This window comes from Bos taurus, chromosome 11 (genome assembly GCF_002263795.3).
Source record: "Bos taurus isolate L1 Dominette 01449 registration number 42190680 breed Hereford chromosome 11, ARS-UCD2.0, whole genome shotgun sequence".
NCBI lineage: Eukaryota > Metazoa > Chordata > Mammalia > Artiodactyla > Bovidae > Bos > Bos taurus.
The window spans coordinates 50,160,138-50,182,659 of NC_037338.1; the positions used below are offsets into that span (position 1 = coordinate 50,160,138).

At 44.1% G+C, this 22,522-nt stretch overlaps 2 long non-coding RNA genes across 4 annotated transcripts in view; one reads left to right on the top strand and one right to left on the bottom strand.

Moving 5' to 3' along the window:
* The window catches only part of LOC112448796 (uncharacterized), a 66,189-nt gene that overhangs the window by 34,277 nt on the left and 9,390 nt on the right, over nucleotides 1-22,522 (top strand). The window contains exon 1 of one of the 3 annotated variants that reach the window (XR_009496460.1): nucleotides 13,926-19,620. The exons of the other annotated variants lie outside the window; for them this stretch is intronic. This is a non-coding gene — a long non-coding RNA (uncharacterized lncRNA). Of the gene's footprint in view, nucleotides 1-13,925; nucleotides 19,621-22,522 lie in introns of those variants that run through there. 3 annotated transcript variants of the gene reach the window in all.
* LOC104973383 (uncharacterized) lies at nucleotides 1,271-21,367 on the bottom strand. Its single transcript, XR_809782.4, has 4 exons — nucleotides 20,661-21,367; nucleotides 13,800-13,932; nucleotides 1,441-1,555; nucleotides 1,271-1,355 (listed from the first exon to the last, which is right to left on the bottom strand). It is a non-coding gene; the product is annotated as an uncharacterized lncRNA (long non-coding RNA).

Sequence of the window (22,522 nt, forward strand, 5' to 3'; positions counted from 1 at the left end):
CAGGTCCAGACGTGGTTAAGTGTGTAAAGCCAGCTTTTTGTTCTTCATACGATTCTTTGTAGTTTATTGCTCCCAAGGCTTGTCTGTTTTGTCAGAATTTTAAACAATTCAAAGGGAAATTACCTTTCAGGGCTTTCCTGGCTCAGTGGTAAAGAATCTGTGTGCAATGCAGGAGACCTGAGTTCAATCCCTGGGTTGGGAAGATCCCCTGGAGAAGGGCATGGCAATCTACTCCAGTATTCGTGCCTGGAGAATCCCTTGGACAAAGAAGGGATTTGAAGGGAAAGAAGGGACAGAGAAGTCTGGCAAGCTATATAGTCCATGGAGTTGCAAAGAGTCAGACATGACTGAAGTGACTTAGCACCAGCAGCCACCTTTCAGGGCAATGTAGAAATAACAAGAATGGAAATTTCTAGGAAGGGACTGAGACAGTACTGAAGGGCTTAGCAGAGGTTGTCGCTTTTACTGGGGCTTGGAGGTGGAGAGATTCATGTCAGTTCTTATTGTTACTCCAGCATCCTGTGGGATCTGGCGGGGAGGAAGTATGCTTGTCTGCTTGGACTGCCATCATAGGATACCACAGACTGTATGACTTAAAGAACAGAAATTGATTTCCTCATAGATTTGGAAGCTCCAAGTACCAAATCAGAGTGCTGCCTGGTTGGTTTCTGATGAGGCCTCTCTTTTGTTTGCAAATGGCTGCTTCTTGTTGTGTCCTCACATGCCCCTAGAGGGAGCAAGAGAAAGCTCTGGTCTTCTAAGGACACCAGTCTTACTGGATCAAAGCCCCACCCGTATGACCTCATTTAGGACTTCCCAGGTGGTGCAGAGGTAAAGAATCCGCCCTCCAATGCAGGAGCTGAGAGAGATAAGCATTTAATCCTGGGATTGGGAAGATCCTTCTGGAGTAGGATTTGGTAACCTATTCCTGTATTCTTGCCTGGAAAATTCCATGGACAGAGGAGCCTGTTGGGCTACAGTCCATAGTGTTGCAAAGAGTTGGACATGACTGAGCACTCATGGGTGCTCCCATAATCTTAATGACCTTCTTAAAGTCCCGTCTCCAAATACAGTCATAGGAGGTTGAAGTTCACAAGAGAACTTTAACCTATGAACTGGGGATGGTGGTGGGGGGAGTAATGAGGAGTGAGGGAAATAGTTCAGTCCATATCCATAACAGAAGACAATGTGCTCAGTCACCCATGAAGTCAGGGCACATGTGGGCTGGGTGGAAGGAGAGGTGGTCGAGGGACCTGATCAAAGGAAGAAGAGGGCTTCAAGGATGTGCAGGAGGTGGCAGGAGTTGAAAGAGGAAAGGCCCAACGTTCTCTTCCAGCTTGTCTGCCTGTGCTCTCCTGGAATTCAGGAATTGTCATCATTAGCAAAATGACACTTCTTCAGGTCGGAACATCACTGAAGATCAGTTTCTCTGGTCCTCACCTGAATCCTTTGGCTGAGGTGCTCTCAGGTTCAAGTTTTGAGAAGCATCTTTTCCTTCTGAAAGGCAGACCTCACGTCCAGCGAAGGGCGTGGAAGTTCCCAAGTCTGGCAGCATCTATTAACATGACAAGAAAAGGAGTCAAATTTCCACCACCATTTTGCTATGAAGGGTCAGTTTAGACTGTTCGAAGGGCATGGTCCCTTTTTAGGCAAAGAAGAAAAGAGATTTTTAAGAGTGGCCGAGGGGCTTCCCCGGTGGCTCGGTGGTAAAGGATCCACCTGCCAATTCGGGAGCCTCAGGTTTGATCCCTGGTTCGGGTGGATCCCATATGCCAGGGGACAAATAAGCCCTTGTGCCACAACTGTTCTGCCTGTGCTCTGTCTAGAGCCTGGGAGTTGCAACTACTGAGGCCTGTGTGCCCTAGAGCCCGCGCTCAGCAACAAGAGAAGCCACTGCAATGAGAAGCGTGCATACTGCAACGAGAGTAGCCCCTCCTCGCCCCAACTAGGGAAAAGCCTGCACAGCAACAAACACCCAGCACAGCCAATAAATAAGTGAATAAATAAATAAAATATTAATAAGATACAAGAGTGGCTGAGAGGGTGAAGTAAATGAGCTTGAGGTGGGAGAGGTGAGGACCAGAATCCTCAAGGTGTCTTGAAAAATGATGTGAGTGGAATGATCTGAGGGTGAGAGAGAGCTTCCCCTCTGCTCCCCTACTCTACTTCAAGGGACTGAATGGCCCACAAAAGTGAACTGAGAAAAATGAAGATGCAACAAGCCAGTGCCCCAGAGGGTGCGGGCTGTGCCTAAACAGATGTCAGGGTCTTTGTTGAGAGCAGCAGCTGACAGGGTGGGGTGGGGCTGATGGGAGCCACATTATGGGTGGTGTTTTTCATATGCAGAGCAGCCCTTTGATCTGAGGGGTATGCAAGTGCTGGAAACTGGAGAGGCTCGGGTGGAGGGGGCCTTTGTCTTTGACAGAAAAAGCATCTGCCTGACTCCAGCTCCCTTGCCTGCCCCTTCAGCCCACGGGCTCCAACAACAATGTCTCAATGGGAACCTGAGTCTTCCTACAGCTGAAGAAGTCTTAGGAAAGAGAAAGAAGACTGCTGCAAGTGTTGGACTAGGAGCTTAATCAATTCTTTCCACATCCCAGAAAGCGAGAGAAGAGAGGAAGTGCAGAGGCAAGCGGAGAGTGGAAAGGGAGACATGGCAGGAAGCAGGGGAGGAAGAATGGCATTTGAACACTGAAATAGATGTTTGGGTAATGAGCTTGCTTTCCCAGTGAACACGACTCTTCAGAAAATAGTGCAGGTGGGATGAGTGTGTGTCACTGGAGTGAGAGAGAAGAGTACTCAGCTGACAGGACATGGTTTTTGATGGACTGATAATTCTTTTTTCCCCTAAAAGGCAGTATTGTTGTTGTTAGTCACTAAGTCGAGTTAGTCACTCAGTCATGTCTGACCCCATGGACTGTAGCCCACCAGGCTCCTCTATCCATGGGATTTCCCAGGCAACAATACTGGAGTGGATTGTCATTTCCTCCTCCAGGGGATCTTCCCCACCCAGGGATCAAACCTGCATCTCTTGCATTGGCAGGCGGATTCTTTACCACTGAGTCACCAGGGAAGCTCGCTAAAAGACAGTGTAATACAAGGCAAATACTAAAGTGAAAGCAGAAAGCTGTTTATCTAGCTGTGCTTTTGCAGGGTGAAAGAAAGTCCCTGTAAGTTTTTGCACTGTTAGAAACTTCATGCTAATTGGAATTTTATCACAATCACAATAATTTACAATAGTTCTTCCTTTCTTGCTGTTTCTTACCCTTCTTACAGTCTCAATCGATACAGATTAAGAGACTTGAAACAAAGCAATGGCTTTTTGGCCTGAAGATGAGTATTTTCTGCTTGTGGAGATTTTCGAGTGCATCCTATGGGGTAGATGTAATCTTTGGGTATACATCTCATACACTATTTGTATGAGCATGTCCACTCATACAATATCTTTAAGTCAGATGTCTGCCCAGACATGGGCATTTGGCATGGCATGACTGACAATTGGCACAGCCTGGGGTGGGGAGGGGAGAGGCAGAATTGGGTCCTATATTGGATTGCCTCTTTAGGGGCTCTGGTTTGGGTAGCAGTTTGGGAGAGCAGGGAGCATGGTGATTTGGCACTTCTCGAACACCTAGCAGAAGAAAAAGATCTGAAATAAGAGAATGGTTTTGTGGATTTTTTTTTTTTTCTCCTATAGGCAGAAATTGACCTGACACAGTGATCTAAGTGAGGGCTGTTAATTAACAGATCCGGAAGTTGGATTTGGGGCTGTTTCTAAATCATTACACCTGAGTGGCACTGTTATAACCAGGATGGAACATTCAGGAGAAGTAGGCATACTGCTTTCAAAGTGGTGCTGGAGAAGGCTCTTGAGAGTCCCTTGGACAGCAAGGAGATCAAATCAGTCAACCTGAAGGAAACTTTGAATATTCATTGGAAGGACTGTTGCTGAAGCTGAAGCTCCAATACTTTGGCTACCTGATGAGAATAGCTGACTCGTTGAAGAAGACTCTGATGCTGGGAAAGATTGATGGCAGGAGGAGAACGGGGCAACAGAGGATGAGATAGTTGGATGGTATCACCTGCTCAATGGACATGAACTCGGGCAAACTCTGGGAGATGGTGAGGGGACAGGGAGGCCTGATGTGCTGCCAGTCCACGGGGTCGCAAAGGGTCAGACACAATTTGGCAACTCAACAAGAACAGGCATACTGCCTCTCCCTGGCTCAAGGGTACATGTGCTCTGAGGAGTCAGACCTTGCCTTAGCTGAAGTTGTCTTTGGACACCTTGAAGAGGTCAGGGTCAGTCCTGCTGCTAGCCTCACCAGCAGCTACCCAGCTTCTCAGTGGAAAGAATATGATGTTTGGGGACCATAGATCTGGGTTTGAGTCCTGGCTTACCTGTCTCTTAGCATTGTGACCTTGAGCCATATAGTCCTTGAAAGATAGCCCTTTCTGTGCCTGATTCCTCATCTGTAAAATGGGTGTGATGAAACAAACCTCATAGGATTGTAATGAGGAATAAACAAGAGGACCTTTATAAAGTGCATCAAAGACATTTGGTAAAAGTTTGTCTTGCTTTTCTTCTACTGTAAAGTGCTTGGGTTTACCTGTAACTAGTGGGTTTACTCTTATACCTCATCCTTGCTGACACATTTTACTGAATAAAATTTTTTTCCCCCAGCTGAGGCATGTGGCATACGGAATCTTATTTCCTTGACCAGAGATCCAACTGGGGCTCACTGACACATTTTAAACCCACATTCCATTTTTTTATTCCTAAGCATTACTTTCAACTAGCAAGAGAAACTCGGACAGGGTTGGGATTGAATTCTGTTTTTGAACCCAACAGTTTGCCATCTTTCTTGTTTTCACTCCAAGTGTCCCTCTTGGAGTGATTGGTCCGGGACCCAGTCTTCTTAGTGATTGGTTCAACAATCTGGGTTTAAGCCAGTCAGCATATAATATTCCTCTGTCTACTTTTATGGGTGTGGGTGTGAGCATGTGTCCTATGTTGGGTTCACCTGGTCAAGGAGAGGTTGGAAGGGAGTTTTTGATTTTTTTTTTTTTCTTTCTGAGATTGGTGTTGGATTTTCTTGTTATAAGGGCAGTTACATAGACCAGGGCAGTCCTGATCTTACTATGCTCCTCTGCTTTTGACTTTCTGCTATGTGACAGTCTGTTCCATTATTGTTTAAGCCAATTTAATGCTGGGATGTTTGTGTTAATCACTCAGTCATGTCCAAGTCTTTGGGACCCCTGTGAACTGCAGCCCTCCAGGCTCCTCTGTCCATGGCATTTTCCAGGCAAGAATACTGGAGTGGGTTGCCATTTCCTTCTGCAGGGGATCTTCCTGACCCAGGGATCGAACTCAGGTCTCCTGCACCATGGGCAGACTTTTTACTGACTGAGCCACCAGGGAAGCCCTGATTCCAGCTGGTTCCTGCTGTCTCTGTAACGGTCCCATATAAACTCCCTATGCATTACCTGAAGTCACCACATATGTATCCTAAACAGTGTGTTATTGGTGTTGGTTTTTCAATTGTTCTATACATGCAATTACATGATATACATTCTTCTATGCCTTGCTGGTTTACTGAACATTTTGCAACATTCATTAATGCTAATAAATGTGGCCACGATTCGTTTTCTTTGTTGCATGGCATCTCACTGATACATATACCACCATCTATCCTGCCCCTTTTTAATGGACATTTGAGCTGTTTTCAAGTTTCTGCTGTTTCTAATTGTTTTGCTGTAAACATTGTGGTATTGTGTCCTAAAACACGTGAGAGTTTCACGCTCAGATTCTATGGATTTCCTTTTATTTAATTGAATTGAAGTAAGGAAAGCTGGAATGACTCTGTAGGGATACTTCTCTGAGTCTGGTCTTCCTGATCTCCTTTTTCTTTAACCTGCTTCAGAGATTACTGCCTTCTTGGTCACAGGATTTAGGTACCCTCTGATGTTCCTCTGCTTTTCATCACAGTCTTAGACACACTGTTCCTTTCACCAAAAGTTGGGGCATTTTTTAAAAAATTGAAGTATAATTGATTTATAATGTTCTTATATACAATATTAGTTTCAGGTATATAACAGTGATTCAATATTTTTATGGATTATACTCTATATAAAGGTATTATGAAAATTGGCTTACTCTGTGCTGTACAGTATATCCTTGCAGCTTATTATTTTATACAGAGTAGTTTGTATCTCTTAATCACCTGCCCCTATCTTGCCCCTCCCTCCTTCCCTCTCCCCATTGATACCCACTAGTTTGTTCTCTATATTTGTGAGTCAATTTCAATTTTGTTATATTCATTCATTTTTTTCCAGATTCCACATTTAACTGATAACATAACAACATTTGACTCTATCTGACCTATTTCACTTAGTATAATACTCTCCAGGTCCATCCATGTTGTAGCAAATGGCAAATTTTCATTCTTTTTTAATGGCTGAGTTGTATTCCATTGTATGTATAAACCACATCTTGTTTATCCATTCATCTGTTGATGGATACTTAGATTGTTTTAATATCTTTGCTATTGTAAACACAACTGCTATGAACATTGGGATGCATGTATGCTTTTGAATTAATGTTTTTCATTTATTCAGATACAAACTCAGGAGTGGAATTTCTGGGTCATGTGGTAACTCTATTTTAAATTTTTAGGGGAACCTCCGTACTGTTTTCCAGTAAATGAATTTACATTTTCACCAACAGTGTACAAGTGTTCCCTTTTCTCCACATCCTTGCCAACATTTGCTTTTTGTGGTATTTTTTATGATAACCATTCTGACAGGTGTGAGGTAATCTTTCATTGTGGTTTTGACTTACATTTGTCTCATGATTACTGATGCTGAACATCTTTCCATGTGCCTGTTGGCCATCTGTATATCTTCTTTGGAAAAATATCAATTCATATTTTCTGTCATTTTTTAACTAGGTTTTTTTTTGATATTCAATTCTGTGTGCTGTTTATGTATTTTGATATTAACCCCTTATTGGTCACATCATTTGCAAATATTTTCTTCCATTTAATACATTGTCTTTTCATTTTGTTTCTTTTGGTTTCTTTTGCTGAGCAAAAGATTTTGAGTTTAATTACACCCCATTGCAGTAAGCCAGGCTTTCTTCCTGCAAACTTATCATATGCAAAAGTCTAGGTGATTTGCATCATCTTCCCATTTTTTTGTTTTTGCTTTTGTTTCTTTTGCCTTGGGAGATAGATCCAAAAAAAATATTGCTGCAATTTATGTCAGAGAGTATTCTGCCTATGTTTTCTTACAGGAATTTCATGGTTTTTGGTCTTATATTTAGATGTTTAATCCATATTGAGTTTATTTATCTTTTTATGTGGAGTGAGAAAATGTTCGAATTTCATTCTTTTACATGTAGCTGTCCCCCAACACCACTTATGGAAGAGACTCATTTTTTCCATTGTATATCCTTGCCTCCTTGTCATAGATTAATTGACCATATGTGCGTGGGTTTGTTTCTGGGCTCTTGATTCTATTTCATTGACCTATGTATCTGTTTTTGTGCCAGTACCATGCTGTTTTGATTCCTGTAGCTTTCTTTTCTTTTGATTACTGTAGTATAGTAATCAGAAGTCAGAGAGTGTGATACCTCAAGCCCTGTTCTTCTTTCTTAAGATTGCTTTGGCTAGTTGTGGTCTTCTGTATTTACATACATATTTTAGAATTATTTGTTGTAGTTCTGTGAAAAATGCTGTTGGTATTTGATCAAGATTGCATTGAGGGTCTACCAATTTTGGAGTAGGACTAGCTCTTTCAAATTCTTCAAGAGACAGCCAGCCCAACTGGGTTTTTTAATCTATAGAAACTGAAGTAGCTGTAGATCAGCTCACCTCATCTGTGGTGTCCTAGATCCTTCCTGGTGGGCCTGTGGTGAGAGCAGGAGCAGATCTGTTCCCCAAGTATTAGTTTCCTAGTGCTGTGATGCCACAAACTGGGGTGGCTTAAGATGATAGAAGCTTATTCTCTCACAGTTTTAGGGTCTGGAAATCTGAAATCAAGCTGTTGGCAGGGCCATATTCCCTGAGAGATCTGGAGAAAAATCATCCCTTCCTTCTTCCAGTTTCTGGTAGTTGTCAGTAATCCTTGGCTTGTAGATGTACACTCCAACTTTCACTTCTGTCAACACATGGCTGTCTTTACACGTGTTCCCTCTGTGTGTGTGCGTGTGTGTGTGTGTGTGCGTGTGTGTGTGTGTGTGTGTGCGTGTGTGTGTGTGTGTGTGTGTGTGTGTGTGTGCGTGTGTATCTGTCTGTGTCCAAGTTTCCCCTTCTTTTAAGGACACCATAAGGGAGTAGGGCCCACTTCAGTGAGCTCATTTTAAATTGATTACATCTGCAAAGACCCTATTTCCAAATAAGGTCACATTTGTATATCCTGTGGGTTAGGATGACCTTGCCTTTTGGGGAGATAAAATTCAATCCATAAACCCTCTTTTTCCTCAGTCTAGTAGCTCTACCCCTGGTTAAGGAGATGGATTTTGGGTTGACCAGCTTTCCTTGTCCTGTGGTGACTTTCACCTGTGCTGTGGTGATGGTGACTCTTCCTATCATTAAATCTTTTTTTTTTTTCTCTTTACTTTTTATTTTACATTGGAGTATAGCCAATTAGCAAAGTTTAATTGTGATAGTTTCAGGTGTGATAGCTTTGGGTGCACAGCAAGAGCAACTCAGTCATATATATACATATATCCATTCTCCCTCAACCTCCTCTCCTATCCAAGCTGTCTCATAACATTGAGGAGCTTTATATTTCTTTTTCCTTCTGGGCTTCAGCTTTGGCCCAGCAGGCTCTGGCTTCCATTTTGCTCACTTATGGAGTGTTCACTCTGCGTGGTTGAGAAGAGAAATCCCATCACCTGAACATTAGCTGCTTCCCTGGTGGTTCAGGTGGTAAAGCATCCGCCTGCAAAGCAGGAGATCCGGGTTCGATCCCCGGGTTGGAAGATCCCCTGGAGGAAAGCATGGCAATCCACTCTAGTATTCTTGCCTGGAGAATTCCATGGAGAGAGGAACCTGGTGGGCTGCAGTCCATGCAGTTGTGAAGAGTTGGACGTGACGGAACTCTTCTAACTAACTAACTAATACTTTCACTTTCACCACGAACTTACTAGTAGGTTGATGAAAAAGTAATTGCAGTTTTGGATCATGAATTTTAAGTCATAAGTAGGCTCAAACACACCTTTATTAATCAAAATAGAAACCTCTACAATCAATATATTTTTGCCAATGAGAAATAAATTCGTGTATTCTTGTAGCATAAAAATCCTTGGTTTACAATTCAACAAACTCTTGGAAAGCATTTTCTGTCTCCTGCTTGTTGTAGAAACTTTTTCTCTGCAAAACAGTTGTCAAGATGCTTGAAGAAGTGGTAGTCAGTTGGTGAGAGGTAGGTGAATGTGCGGGGGGAGGGCAGAAACTTCGTAGCCCAGTTTGTTCAACTTTTGAAGTGTTGGTTGCGCAATGTGCAGTCAGGCATTATTGTGGAGAAGAATTGGCCCTTTCTGTTGACCAGTGCTGGCTGTAGGCATTGCAGTTTTTGGTACATCTCATTGATTTGCTGGGCATACTTCTCAGATGTAATGATTTCGCCAAGACTCAGAAAGCTGTAGTGGATCAGATAGGCAGCAGATCACCAAATAGTGACCATAACTTTTCTTTGGTGCAAGTTTGGCTTTGGGAAATGCTTTGGAGCTTCTCTGGGTTCAACCACTAAGCTGGTTGTCGCATAAAAGCCAATTTTCATCACAGATCACAATCTGATCGAGAAATGGTTTGTTGTTGTGTAGAATAAGAGAAGATGACTTCAAAATGACCACTTTAAAAATTTTCATCAGCTCATGAGGCATCCACTTATTGAGTTTCCAATTTGCTTCAAATGCTTGATGACTGTAGAATGGTTGACATTCAGTTCTTGGGCAACTTCTGGTGTAGTTGTAAGAGGATCAGCTTCAATGATTGCTCTCTATTGGTTGTTGTCAACTTCTGATGGCTGGCCACTGCACTCCTAATCTTCAGGGCTCTGGTCTCCTTTGCAAAGCTTCTTGAACCACCATTGCACTGTACAGTCATTAAGAGTTTCTGGGCCAGATTCATTGTTGATGTTGCCAGTTGTCTCCTCTCGTTTATGGTCCATTTAGAACTCAAATTACTCGAATTTGCTTTTTGTCTAACATCATTTCTATAATCTAAAATTAATATCAAATAAACAGCAAGTATATGCAGAGTACATCATGAGAAATGCTGGGCTGGATGAAGCACAAACTGGAATCAAGATTGCGGGGAGAAATATCAATAACCTCAGCTATGCAGATGACACCACCCTTATGGCAGAAAGTGAAGAATTAAAGAGCCTCTTGATGAAAGTGAAAGAAGAGAGTGAAAAAAGTTGGCTTAAAATTCAACGTTTAGAAAACTAAGATCCAGTCCCATTACTGTGTGGCAAATAGATGTGGAAACAATGGAAACAGTGAGAGAGTTTATTTTCTTGGGCTCCAAAATCACTGCAGATGGTGACTACAGCCATGAAATTAAAAGACACTTACTCCTTGGGAGAAAAGCTATGACAAACCTAGACAGCATTTTAAAAAGCAGAGACATTACTTGCCAAAAAAGGTATGTCTAGTCAAAGACATGGTTTTTCCAGTAGTCATGTATGAATGTAAGAGTTGGACTATAAAGAAAGCTGAGTGCCAAAGAATTGATGCTTTTGAACTGTGGTGCTGGAGAAGACTCTTGAGAGTCCCTTAGGCTGCAAGGAGATCAAGTCAGTCTATCCTAAAGGAAATCAGTCCTGAATATTCTTTGGAAGAACAGATGCTGAAGCTGAAACTCTTATACTTTGGCCACCTGATGAGAAAAACTGACTCATTGGAAAAGACCCTGATGCTGGAAAAGATTGAAGGTGGGAGGAGAAGGGGTCGACAGAGGATAAGATGATTGGATGGCATCACCAACTCGATGGTCATGAGTTTGAGTAAGCTTCGGGAGTTGGTGATGGAGGGAAGCCTGGTGTGCTGCAGTCCATGGAGTCACAAAGAGTCAGACACGACTGAGCGACTGAACTGAACTGAACTGAAACAGCAAGTAATAGGTCATTAGCCAAAAACATAAAGTGAGTAATGCACATTAACATGACTACATTTATTTAAGAATGTACTTCAATATCAAATGGGAAAGTTCAACAGTGCAAAACTGCAATCACTTTTGCGGCTACCTAATAGTTGTCTTTGCAGTTGCCACACTCCTGGCTGCCCCCTAGGGGAGGACTGATTCCTGGTGACATGTTGGAAGCAACCCCCAGGACAAGCTTGCAGCACTTACCCTCACAGGCCCCACCCCATGATCATGCTGGTTGCACTTCCTCTTAGACTCCTAGTGTTGCTGTGTTTGTCTGTCTTGGGCCTGCAGACTTGGTTGATGCCATGCTCAGAGCAGCTGCTGCATTCCCTCTGGCTACGCCTGTTATGGCCCCATTTGAAGCTCTATAGGTTTCATGGCTATAGAAATGTGTGTCCTTGGGATGGGTACACTGGCCCTGTGTTTTTTTTGGTGTTACATTGGATTCCCTCCTCCCAGCATAACCAGAAGAGGTGGCCCAGACACATCAGGGACCACTTGGAGGTTCCTGATGGGCCACCTGGTCCTGATCCCCTTCTCCACGGAGCCTCATGGCCAGTGCCGAGGGGAGGAGAAACAAGGGAGGCAGAGAGGACAGAAAGTGAGGCCACAGCGTCTGCTCTTCCTGAGATGCACTTCCTGAGATGGAGCAACTCAAGGGCTTATAAGTGGAAGATCATCTGAAGCCATCACCTCGACTCGCCTGTCCTGTTTGATGCGCTAATCCCCTCGGTGTGGTCATTCCAAGTTTGATTGAACAGTCCCAGTGCCAGGGAGCACTCTGTTACAGTTCCCCAGGGACCATCCTCATGCACTCACATGTTTCTTACGTACTTGTGCTCATCTTTCTTTCTTTCTTCCTCCTTCCCTTACTTTCATTTATTTGGTTGCACTGGGTCTTACTTGTGGCACGTGGGATCTTTAGTTGCAACATAGGAACTCTTAGTTGCACTGCAGCATGTGGGATCTAGTTCCCTGACCAGGGATAGAACCCAGGCGGCCTGGATTGAGAGCGCGGAATCTTAGCCACTGGACCACCAAGGAAGTCCCTGTGCTTGTGTTTCCATGGGAGAGATTCCTAGAAGTGGAACATGCACATTTTCCATTTGATGGTTAATAAATTATGCATATGTGGAAACACATACTATTGATATACACAGAAAACAAGTATAGGGTAATCATGATGAGATACGGAGCTCAAAAAGTAGGAGGGACCTCCTAGTAGTTAAAAATGTCTCCCAGTAGAGCAGAGCATCTGACTTGGGGTAGGTGTTCAAAAGGTAAAGCTTGGCATACTTCGGAGAAGCACTGGGAACCTCTCTAAGGAGCCAAGTGCCCCAGTGGTGGCTTCAGTGGCCTGGAATCCTTCCAAATGCAATGCATTTCCCAGGTGAGGCTTGGAGAACAGCAGAGGTTCTGCAGGACCCATCCTGAAGCTCTCTGAGCCCCTCTCTTTGTTAGAGGCTTTTCCTGAGCTCTGCTTGTCCTCTGATGTAGACATGGGCCTGTCCACTCTATCCCCAGCTGGAATGCCTTGGGCTCTCCTGGGACTCTCCATTGGTGGCCTCAAGAGATAAATGAGTTTTCCCCAAAGGTCAGAAGTCTTCCTATGAGTCATCTTTCTCCCCAAAGCAGCTCCACCTCCCAGGGGACAGGGTGACTCTGCAGAGTTGGAGAGGGCTTGCTGCTGCTATTATTATTATCATTATTAATTAATTAATATATTTGGGATTGCACTGGGTCTTAGTTGTGGCATGTAGGATCTAGTTCCCTGACCAGAGATCCAACCTGGGCCTCCTGCACTGAGAGTGCAGAGTCTTAGCCACTGGACCACCTGGGAAGTCCCTACTGATGTTATTATTATTGTAAATGCATCATGCTGGCCCCTGGTTGTCCCCTCCATGTTGCTCAGAGTCCTAAGATTCCACCACCTCCACCTCATCCTCTCTTGCTTTGCTTTCAGGTGCTCTTAACAGATTGACAGTGAGTGACAAGGGCCTCTGTGAAGTCAGCTGCCCGGCTGCTGCTGCTGCTGCTGCTAAGTTGCTTCAGTCATGTCCGACTCTGTGTGACCCCATAGACAGCAGCCCACGAGGCTCCCCCGTCCCTGGGATTCTCCAGGCAAGAACACTGGAGTGGGTTGCCATTTAAGAGAATCTGTTGACGCTGTGTCAGCACGGTAGCTTGGCAAGAGAGCAGCCATATGGGAAACATTAGGGAGGAATTCTTGGCGCTTCCTGGTACATTCCCAAAGCTGGGCTGGAGAAGGTAGAATGTGGGTTTTTTTAAAAAATAATGTTTTACTTTTTTAGTATTTATTGGAGTTTAGTTGCTTTACAATTTGTGTTAGTTTCTACTGTACAACAAAGTGAATCAGCTGTACGTATACATATATTCCCTTTGCCGCCATGTTACCGAGTCTGAGTTCTTGCTGCTCATCTCGTGACAGACCAATAATTCTGAGAGACGAGGTGTTGAGGTAAGCAATACTACTTTATTTGGAAAGCTAGCGGCCCGAGAAAATGGCAGACTAATGGCAAACTAATAACTATCTTATCAGGGTTCGAATGCCAGGTTCTTTTATAGAACAGAGTGTGGGGAGATGAGAAAGTAAAGTAAAAAGGCTGTTAATTTTGTTAATACCTTCTGGAATGGCCTCTGGAAGGGGATGTGTCCATTTCTTCCTTCCTTAGCCATCCACAGGTGGACAGCATTTTGAACAAAGCCATTTTGATTTAACATTCAGGCAGGGGCTCAGGGTTTCCCGGGGCAGGCCCTGGTGACAGAAGCAACAGGAAGCAAATGTTAAAGTAAAAGAAACAGGTCTAACATGGAGTCAGTTCTGTCCTGTAAACACCACAGAGCACTGGGTAAAGTTCCCTGTGCAATACAGTAGGTTCTCATTAGTTACCTACTTCATGCATAGAAGTGTATATACGTTAATCGCAATCTCCCAATTCATCCCGCCTCCCTGAAATAATGTGTTAGTAAATTGAGTCCACTGAAAGGCTTACGTTTGTGTGGAAAAACCATAGAAGCAGTACTGTTTCAGAAGCATGCTGGCCCCACCTGCCAGCACCCTGACAGCCCACATCCTTCCTTATGAGGGAGTCAGACCTTGAAAACTCTGGTGCAGAGAACTGTCAGTAAGGGCCAGAGGACTGAGCCGGGAACTGACTGCAGCTCTCGGGAGACAGTTCACATCTGAACGAGTTGAGTCTGATCTGTAAGCATCTCTGGAGGTTCTTAGAGCTCTGACCCTGGCTGAATTCAGTCAATCGCTCCCAGCCCTGCCTGCGTGTTGGAGTCATCTGGGGGTGTTTGTAGGCGGTGATTGACACTACCAGAGCTGTCAGGACAAAGTGGCCCATCCTAGGGCACTGATGCAAGCACTTATCCTGGTTTACAGGCAGCCCTTAGGAAGCATGAAGCGACCCATGAAGTGCACTGTGTGGACTGGTATCTGGATGAAAGGAGATGAACAAGCTACAGAGTGGTGGGTGGGGCCTGCCAAGTTTTTTGCCCACCATGACATGACAGATAATGTGTTGTAAACCAACCATGGTTGGGGGAAAAAAAAAAAATTGGCTTAGGAGGTTTCTGGGAAAAAAGCAAACCATATGGATGTCTGAAAGGGAAGGCTTATTTGAGATCTTGGAGGAATGAGTCTGAATCTTTGCAGGATTGTATGATATCTTCAACTGTTGACTTCTACCTGGATTTCTCTTGGGGTCTGCCTGAGTTAGCCTGAGCCCAGAGCAGAGGTCCCATGACAGCTTTGGATTAAGGGCCATGAGGTTACCTCCTGGGTGTCTCCAAGGGGCTTGTGCATCCAATCTGCTTTCTCACTGGAAAGGCAACCTTAATTTGTCTCTTCTTGCTCTCAGAAATTTCCCTTTTCCTTTTCTATGATGTAGCTTAGTCATTGATATTATCTTGTGGACAGAAAGTCTCAGACTCCATTTACTTCAAGAAGAGTGGAGAGTATTGCTGTTTGCCGAGATTTGGCATTTTATTCCTTGATTGTTTTCTCTTACATTGTAATATACAGCTTTAGTATTTATTTATGGAAAGGTTTTTATTTGACTGATTAAAAACCAAAGGAACAAAAATAAAAACAAAAAAATGGAGGAGATATCTCTGTTTCTCTCTCTCAACCGTCTGTCCACGTATGTATCTGGCTGCTTTACATACAGAGACTACTCTTGGAAAGAGATATAAGACACAAGCAGCAGTGATTACTTTTGAGGAGGGTGATTGGGGAACAGGAATGGGAGGGAGATTAATTTCTTTTTACTCTTTGAAATTTTTACCATATGCATGTGTGAGTGTGAGCTAAGTCACTTTAGTCGTGTTCGACTCTTTGCAACTCTGTGGACTGTAGCCCACCAGGCTCCTTTGTCCATGGAACTCTCCAGGCAAGAATACTGGGGTGGGTTGTACTCTTCCAGGGGATCTTCCTGACCCAGGGATTGAACCAGCATCTCCTGCATTGGCAAGTAGAGTTCTTTACCACTAGTGCCAACTGGGAAGCCCACTGTATGCATGTTAGCTATTAAAAAAAAGAGTAGAGCTGTCTGTGCAGCTTATCGTGGCTCTTCTAAGCTGGTGAGGAGTTCCTCAATGCTCTATAAAAATTATTTGTGTTTTATATAGTGAGGTTTTCCAATAAGTGTGGCTTAATATTTTAATTTTTAGAATGTATGTCTTCTATGAGTTGCAACTCAATTGTTTTTTTGTGTGTGTGTGTGTGAAATGACTCACACAGACCAACTTCCTCTTCCCTCACTTAACAAAAGACCAATGAGCTGTTACTCAAGCTGTTATCTCCATGGTATTACTTTGCTAAATGCACTGATTTCATAAGCATGTGGAATCCTCTTGCTTTTGAATCTGTGTAGCATATATAAGACTGAATCTATTTAATAAACACTGAATAACAAACTGAAAAAAAAGAGTAGAGCTGAGACTGACACGTTTTATGAATTGACTTGTGTTGCCAGATGTTATGCTGAAGTACTAACCCCCAGGACCTGTGAATGAGACCTAATTTGGAAACTGAGTTTTTGCAGATGAGGTCATCAGAGTGGACACTAATCCAGTATGAGTGTGTCCTTATGCAAAGAATAAATTAAGACACAGAGCGACCCACAAGAAAAAAAAGAGCCACGTAAATACTGGAGCTATGTTTTTACAACCCAAGAAACTCTCAGAAGCTAGGAGAGAGGCCTAGAACTCTAGTGCCTTCAGAGGGCACATGTCATTGCCGGCACCTAGTTCCTGGACTTTCATCTTCCAGAACCGTGAGACAATACATGTCTGTTGTTTCAGTTCCTTAGTTTGTTAAAACAGTCCTAGCAAGTAAGTGCAACATGTGAGAAAATGTTAGCAGAAACTGCAAAGAAAGGAAGTGAATGGAGACAAGGGGTAGTGGGCAGGGAGGGGTTGCTTGGGGAGGAGGTGGGGGGCAGTGTGCATGGCCACTGACACTCACTCGGACCCCTTGCCTCCCCCTTTGCCTCATTCCTCTTCCTGGTTGCCTCCTCCCACCCCGTCCTGCCCCCCATCCCAGCTGGACATAATTCCCACTGCTCCTAGGCTTTCTGGTCGTCCAGTTAACCATCATTGTGCCCCACTTGTGATCACCTGTTACTGATCCCACACTGTAGGAATATAGAGCTATGACCTAATATTCCAGGTTCCTTCTGAATGATCTCATCTGGATGAGATGGCTGAATGGGATCACTGATTCAATGGACATGACCTTGGACAAACTCCGGGGGATAGTGAGGGAACAGGGAACCCTGGCATGCTGTAGTCCATGGGGTCACAAAGAGTGGGACGCAACTGAACTTAGCAATTGAGCAGCAACAGCAGGTCACTGACACTACTTGTCAGGAGGAACTTCCTGGACTCGGCCTCTGTGGTCAACTCAGTCAAACAACCGAGCAAACTCAGTTGCTTCTGAGGAATCTGCTTCTCTGTGAGTCACATCCTGAGACCCCACATTTGTGAGATTGCCTCAGCCTATGGCAAGCACAGCAAGGAGAGAAAATTACATGAGGATGATTGACAGCTGATAACCTTTTGGAGATGCCACTGCAGGTTTCTGAGGAGGCTCGGTCTGGCTCTCAGTGGCTTTAGCTGGGCCGAGTTTTGTTGTTGTTTAGTTGCTAAGTCTTGTCCGACTCTTTGTGACGCCATGGACTGTAGCCCATCAGGCTCCTCTGTTCAGGTGATTTCCCAGGCAAGAATACTGGAGTGAGTTGCCATTTTCTCCTCCAGGGGATCTTCCCAACCTAGAGATAGAACCTGCATCTCCTGCATTGGCAGGCTGGTTCTTTACTGTCTGAACCACCAGGAAAGTCTTCCTCTGGGTTTCTTTCAATGTGTTTCATGAAACAGATAACAAGCACTTGGGATCTGCCAGGGAGAACTGTGGGCCAGGCTCCTTCCTCTTCCCAGCCAAGAAAACCCAGCTGCCTCCACCAAATCTAGGTGGGGGCTTGAGACACAGTAGTCAGTAGCTTTCCTGCGCTGACTTTTAATCTATAAGATGCTTAAGGCCTCTCTCAAGTTGTTAGGCTACAAATAAGCACAATATAAAAGCCTCCAAGGTTAAGTTAGAACTACTGTAGCAGCTCTAAAAGGAAAGACTTGGTGGCTATAGAAAATTGTATTAGAGATTCAAAAAGGGCATTTGTGTTTTTTTTTAGAAACAAGAGGACTTAGCACCAACTCAGACACATGTCCAGTTCATTGTTCACACCTAAAGTACACTGGTTTGTAGTGTGGCCTCCTCAGAGTTGCTGGGTGACACAAGATGATCTCCTTCCTGCCAAGGAAAAGCAGCAAAGGGCTAACTTGGGAAGAGTTTTGACTTGCTGTGAATGGATTGTCCCAGCAAGCCTGGCATCATCGAGTGAAAGTTTATTTTGGGCCTCTACCTCTGGGACGCAGATGTCCTTCTGTGATATCCCAGGTCCCTCTCCCCTCCCCGTCTTCTTCTTAACATCACCTCCCCCACTTCCAGGTAAAATGAAACCCCAGGAGGGCAAGGATATTGTCTTTCTGGTTCATTACTGTATATTCAGTGCTCGGATCAAGTAGGCATCAATAACAATTTATTGGCTGAATTAATGAATGGAAGAGGAATGAATGAGCTTCCGGAACTTTTAGCACTATACTTGCTGCTGTGATTCTGTTCTTCATTAGTTGATACAAGAATGGTCATTGACATTTCTCATGACACCTTTCACGATCCGTTATACTCTCTTGTTCTTGATGATGCTTTGCTGACCATCCACTCAATTTCCAGAATTCTACACTAACGCAGGATTATGATAGGCATTTTGCTCCCTAGCCTGTGCTCCCCCACCCCTATTCTCAGCCTCTGCTGTCCCCAGTCTTTCTGTGACTCGAGGACCACAGGCTGACAGGCACTTTCATGATGAGCACCACTAGCCAGGTTACTGTCTGGATGTCCTTCCACCAGGGACTGTGTGTAATTCTGAATAGGGATGCGTCCGATATCATGAATCTCTGTAATGCACTAAACTCCCCATTAACTTTTAATGTCTTGAGGACATTCTCTCTCTTCGGCAAATGGAAAGAATACATTTCCCAACACCCTTAAGGATTAGGCAAGACCATATGACTGCTTCTAGCCAACGAATTGTGGGAATTCCAGGCAAATTGTAGGTTGCCTGCCATATCCACTCCATGGCACCCCATGGAAACCATATATTGGGAGGGCAGTGTCACAGATAAACAGAACTGGATTCCTAAGGGACTAGATGGATGAAAGAGCCACTAACTCACTCAGATTGTGTGAGCAAGCTAAATATATCTGCTAAGTCACTGAGATTTCAGGTTTAATTTGTTACTGAGACATAGCTTACCCAATTTTCCAGGTAAGAATACTGGAGCAGGTTGCCATTTCCTACTCCAGGGTATCCTCCTGACCCAGGAATCAAACCTGCATCCCTTGTGTCTCCTGCATTTGCAAGTGGATTCTTTACCACTGTGCCACCTGGAAGGCCCCTATCCTGCCGAATACCAGGGGAGAATATGGGAGTTTAAGAGCATTCAGGCTTGGTCAGGACAAGCATTTAAGGAATAAGCCCAAATGCAGACGTCCCAAAGCTGGCTGAGAGGTAAGCTCAAACAAAATGTGAGTCTCTAGGGGGTAAGACTCACTCCCCTCCCCCATTAGGCCCGGCATTCCTCCCCTGCCCTCACCCCTTTTTACTTTTCTGAGAAATTTGATGGGTCTGGACTTCCCGGAGATGCTTCCTGTTTGTCTTGGCTGGTGATATTTTGCTGAGCTTCCTTTATGAGTCTCCAGCTCGCCTCAGACTTCAGTTTTTGGCAGAGTCATTTCTAGATTTTATTCATTCAGTCAAAATGTATTGAATGTTTACAGTATGTCAGGTCCTGTGTGCCAGATGGGAAGAACAGAGAGGTGAGCAGGGCGCGATTGCTGCACATGGGGTGACAATACAGGGCGATGCTATTAGCGGTGTGATAGAATAGTCACAGGATGCTCCGGGCAGAGAGGAGATGGTCTCACCGTGCCCCGGAGTGCCCTCAGGACCGTGGCTTCCTGAGGAGGAGGCTCCCCTGTCTCGATTTCCAAAGGACAAGAGTGTTATCTGTCACAGGGACGAGGGTGGGAGGAGCCTCCCCGGCGGAGGGAGCAGTGCGTGTGTGTGTGTGTGTGTGTGTGTGTGTGTGTGTGAGTCTGCACTGGTGTGCCACTGAGGGTATCACGGAGGCACAGATTGTATTAGAGATGGAGCTTCTGTATAAAACTGGCATTGGGAGATTGTGTTACCACTCAATGTTTATTGAATTTGTTTTAATGGAGAATTAAATTTTTACTAAAAAAAAAGCACAAGATAAAAGAAATTTCTAGAAAAAAGAGAGGTAACAATCTTTTGACTGGTTCATGCCCATTGACTCAGTAGGCCTTGTCTTAGGAATCTATACTAAGGAAATAATTAGAAAATAGAAAGAACTTTCTGCTCCTAGATACTCTTGATGGTGTTATTCATGATAGTTTAATTAAATGATGGCATGTAGTGTGATGCTAAGGACTCCATACTCTGGCGAAATGCTTACAGTGTCACACAAAAAGTGTAGGATACTAAATTTTATATATAATACATATATACATATCTATATATACACATACATACACATATAGTAATTTTATATATAGGGATCCCCAGGTGGTGCAGTGTTAAAGAATCTACCTGCCAATTCAAGAAAGACAGGAGAGGTTGGTTTGATGACTGGCTGGGGAAGATCCCCTGGAGACGGGAATGGGAAACCACTCCAGTATTGCTGGGAAATTCCATGGATGGAGGAGCCTGGCCGGCTATAGTCCATGGAGTAGCAAAGTCAGGCGTGAGAGACTGAGCATGCAATAATTTTATACATAATACAATCAATTGCATAAAATACATAAACTGAAAGGAAATAAACTCAAAATATACTCACAGGTTTTAAAACCAATTATAACCCGAGTGTTGAAATTATCGCCAGTTCAAAATGTCTTCTGTGTACCCTTCCTTCTGTCTCCTTTTCTGCCTTCCTCTTTCCCTCTTTTCTTCCTCTTTCGCTCTCTCTCCCTCCCTCTCTTCTTTCCAGTTTCAGATTCTTAGGTCTTTACTGTAAGCCTAATAATTTAAATTAGACCATGTGACAAAAGTCAGTTATGCCGCATACCTCGTGTACAGCATGGTGGTGAAGATCTCAAGTCCTGATGTTGAACTGTTTCCGTTCACACACTTTGTGGGGACACTTTGGTTTACTAAGCTTTGTGATCATAAGCAAGTTATTTAACTTCCTTTCCCCTCATTTTCTTCTTTTTAAAAATAGATTTAAAAATAGTTACTACTTCAGGATGTTGAGAGGATTAAATGAGCACAGAAGTGAACTATTTAGCAGGGTCTATAGTTAGCACTCAGAAAATCACTTATATTATGGAACTTATGGCTGCTGGGGGGAAGGATAGGGAGAAAATATAGTTAGGGAGTTGGGGATGGACATGTACACACTGCTATATTTAAAATGGATAATCAACAAGGGGCTACTGTATAGCACATTAAACTGCTCAATGTTATGTGGCAGCCTGGATGGGAGGGGAGTTTGGGGGAGAATGGATACATGTATATGTATGGCTGAGTCCCTTTGCTGTCTACCTGAAACTATTACAACATTGCTAATTGGCTATAGTCCAGTGCAAAATAAAAAATAAAAAGTTTTTTTAGGGGAAAATCATTAATGTTATTGGCTTAGTTTTGGTATGCAAAATTCTTTAAAGCTCAATCATCAAAAACGAAGACTAACATCCCAGCAAGTCTTTGTAAACTTCTCATGAACAGGTGGACACGTGAATATGTTGAGAAGGGCCTGAATAAACAAAGTTCTTATTTAATGATTAATGTATAATGTCCCTGCGACTTAGCACTCACACACACATGCATGTCCCATACAGCGTCCCCCAATTTGCAGACAGCTGTGTCCATTAGAATGAGTGACTCAGTCTTCTTTAAATACCAAGCATTTCAGAATCAGTGGCAACTCTTGGAGGAAGATCTCTTAGCCACAGGTAACCTGGGTTTGTCCTTAATGTCTTTAGAACATCCAAAGCCATCAGCCAGTGTTTTTGAGCTGAGCCTGGGGATCTGGAGGAGTTAGACTGAGATGGAACATGTGAGATCTTAGCCTGGGGTGTGGCGTACCTGAGAGGTACTTCATAATGCCCCCTGGCACTCCCCTCTGAAGATTCCTTCCTCTAGCTGATCGTAAGTCATTTAGCAATCCCCGGTGGTGTGGATAGGTCCTCATTTTATGGTTTTAGAACCCAGAAGCTCATCTTGAGTTTCCTCACTTAGACCAGAATTTGCAGACCTGTCCATGAATGGATGTATCTGCCTCTGTCAACTCATATCACCAGCAGAGGGGTAGGAAGGGTGGGAACAGAGCATAGATTTGGTATGCATGCTGTTCAAAGTTTAATTATAGCAAAGACAAACATCCTAGTATGGCTTTGTTAGTTTCTCGTGAATAGGTGAGAACCCCAGGGCCCATAGAGGGTCCTGTCCCAAGACAGAGAGGCTGGTCTATAGATCCTTGGGGAGCTGACCTCTGGGAGAGGGTGGAGGAGGTGTCTCTGATGCAGGGGGCATGTGGAAAGAAGAGAGGAGAGGAGGGGATTTTATAAACAAGGACCCACCCCCTCTCTCTTTGGTTAAGGCCCTGATGGGGACAGAGTTACTGAGGGCAGAAAGGATGATGAAGGAGGGTGTGTGGTAGGCAGGCCCATGCACAGTGGCCTGTGAGGAGCAAGGTGACAA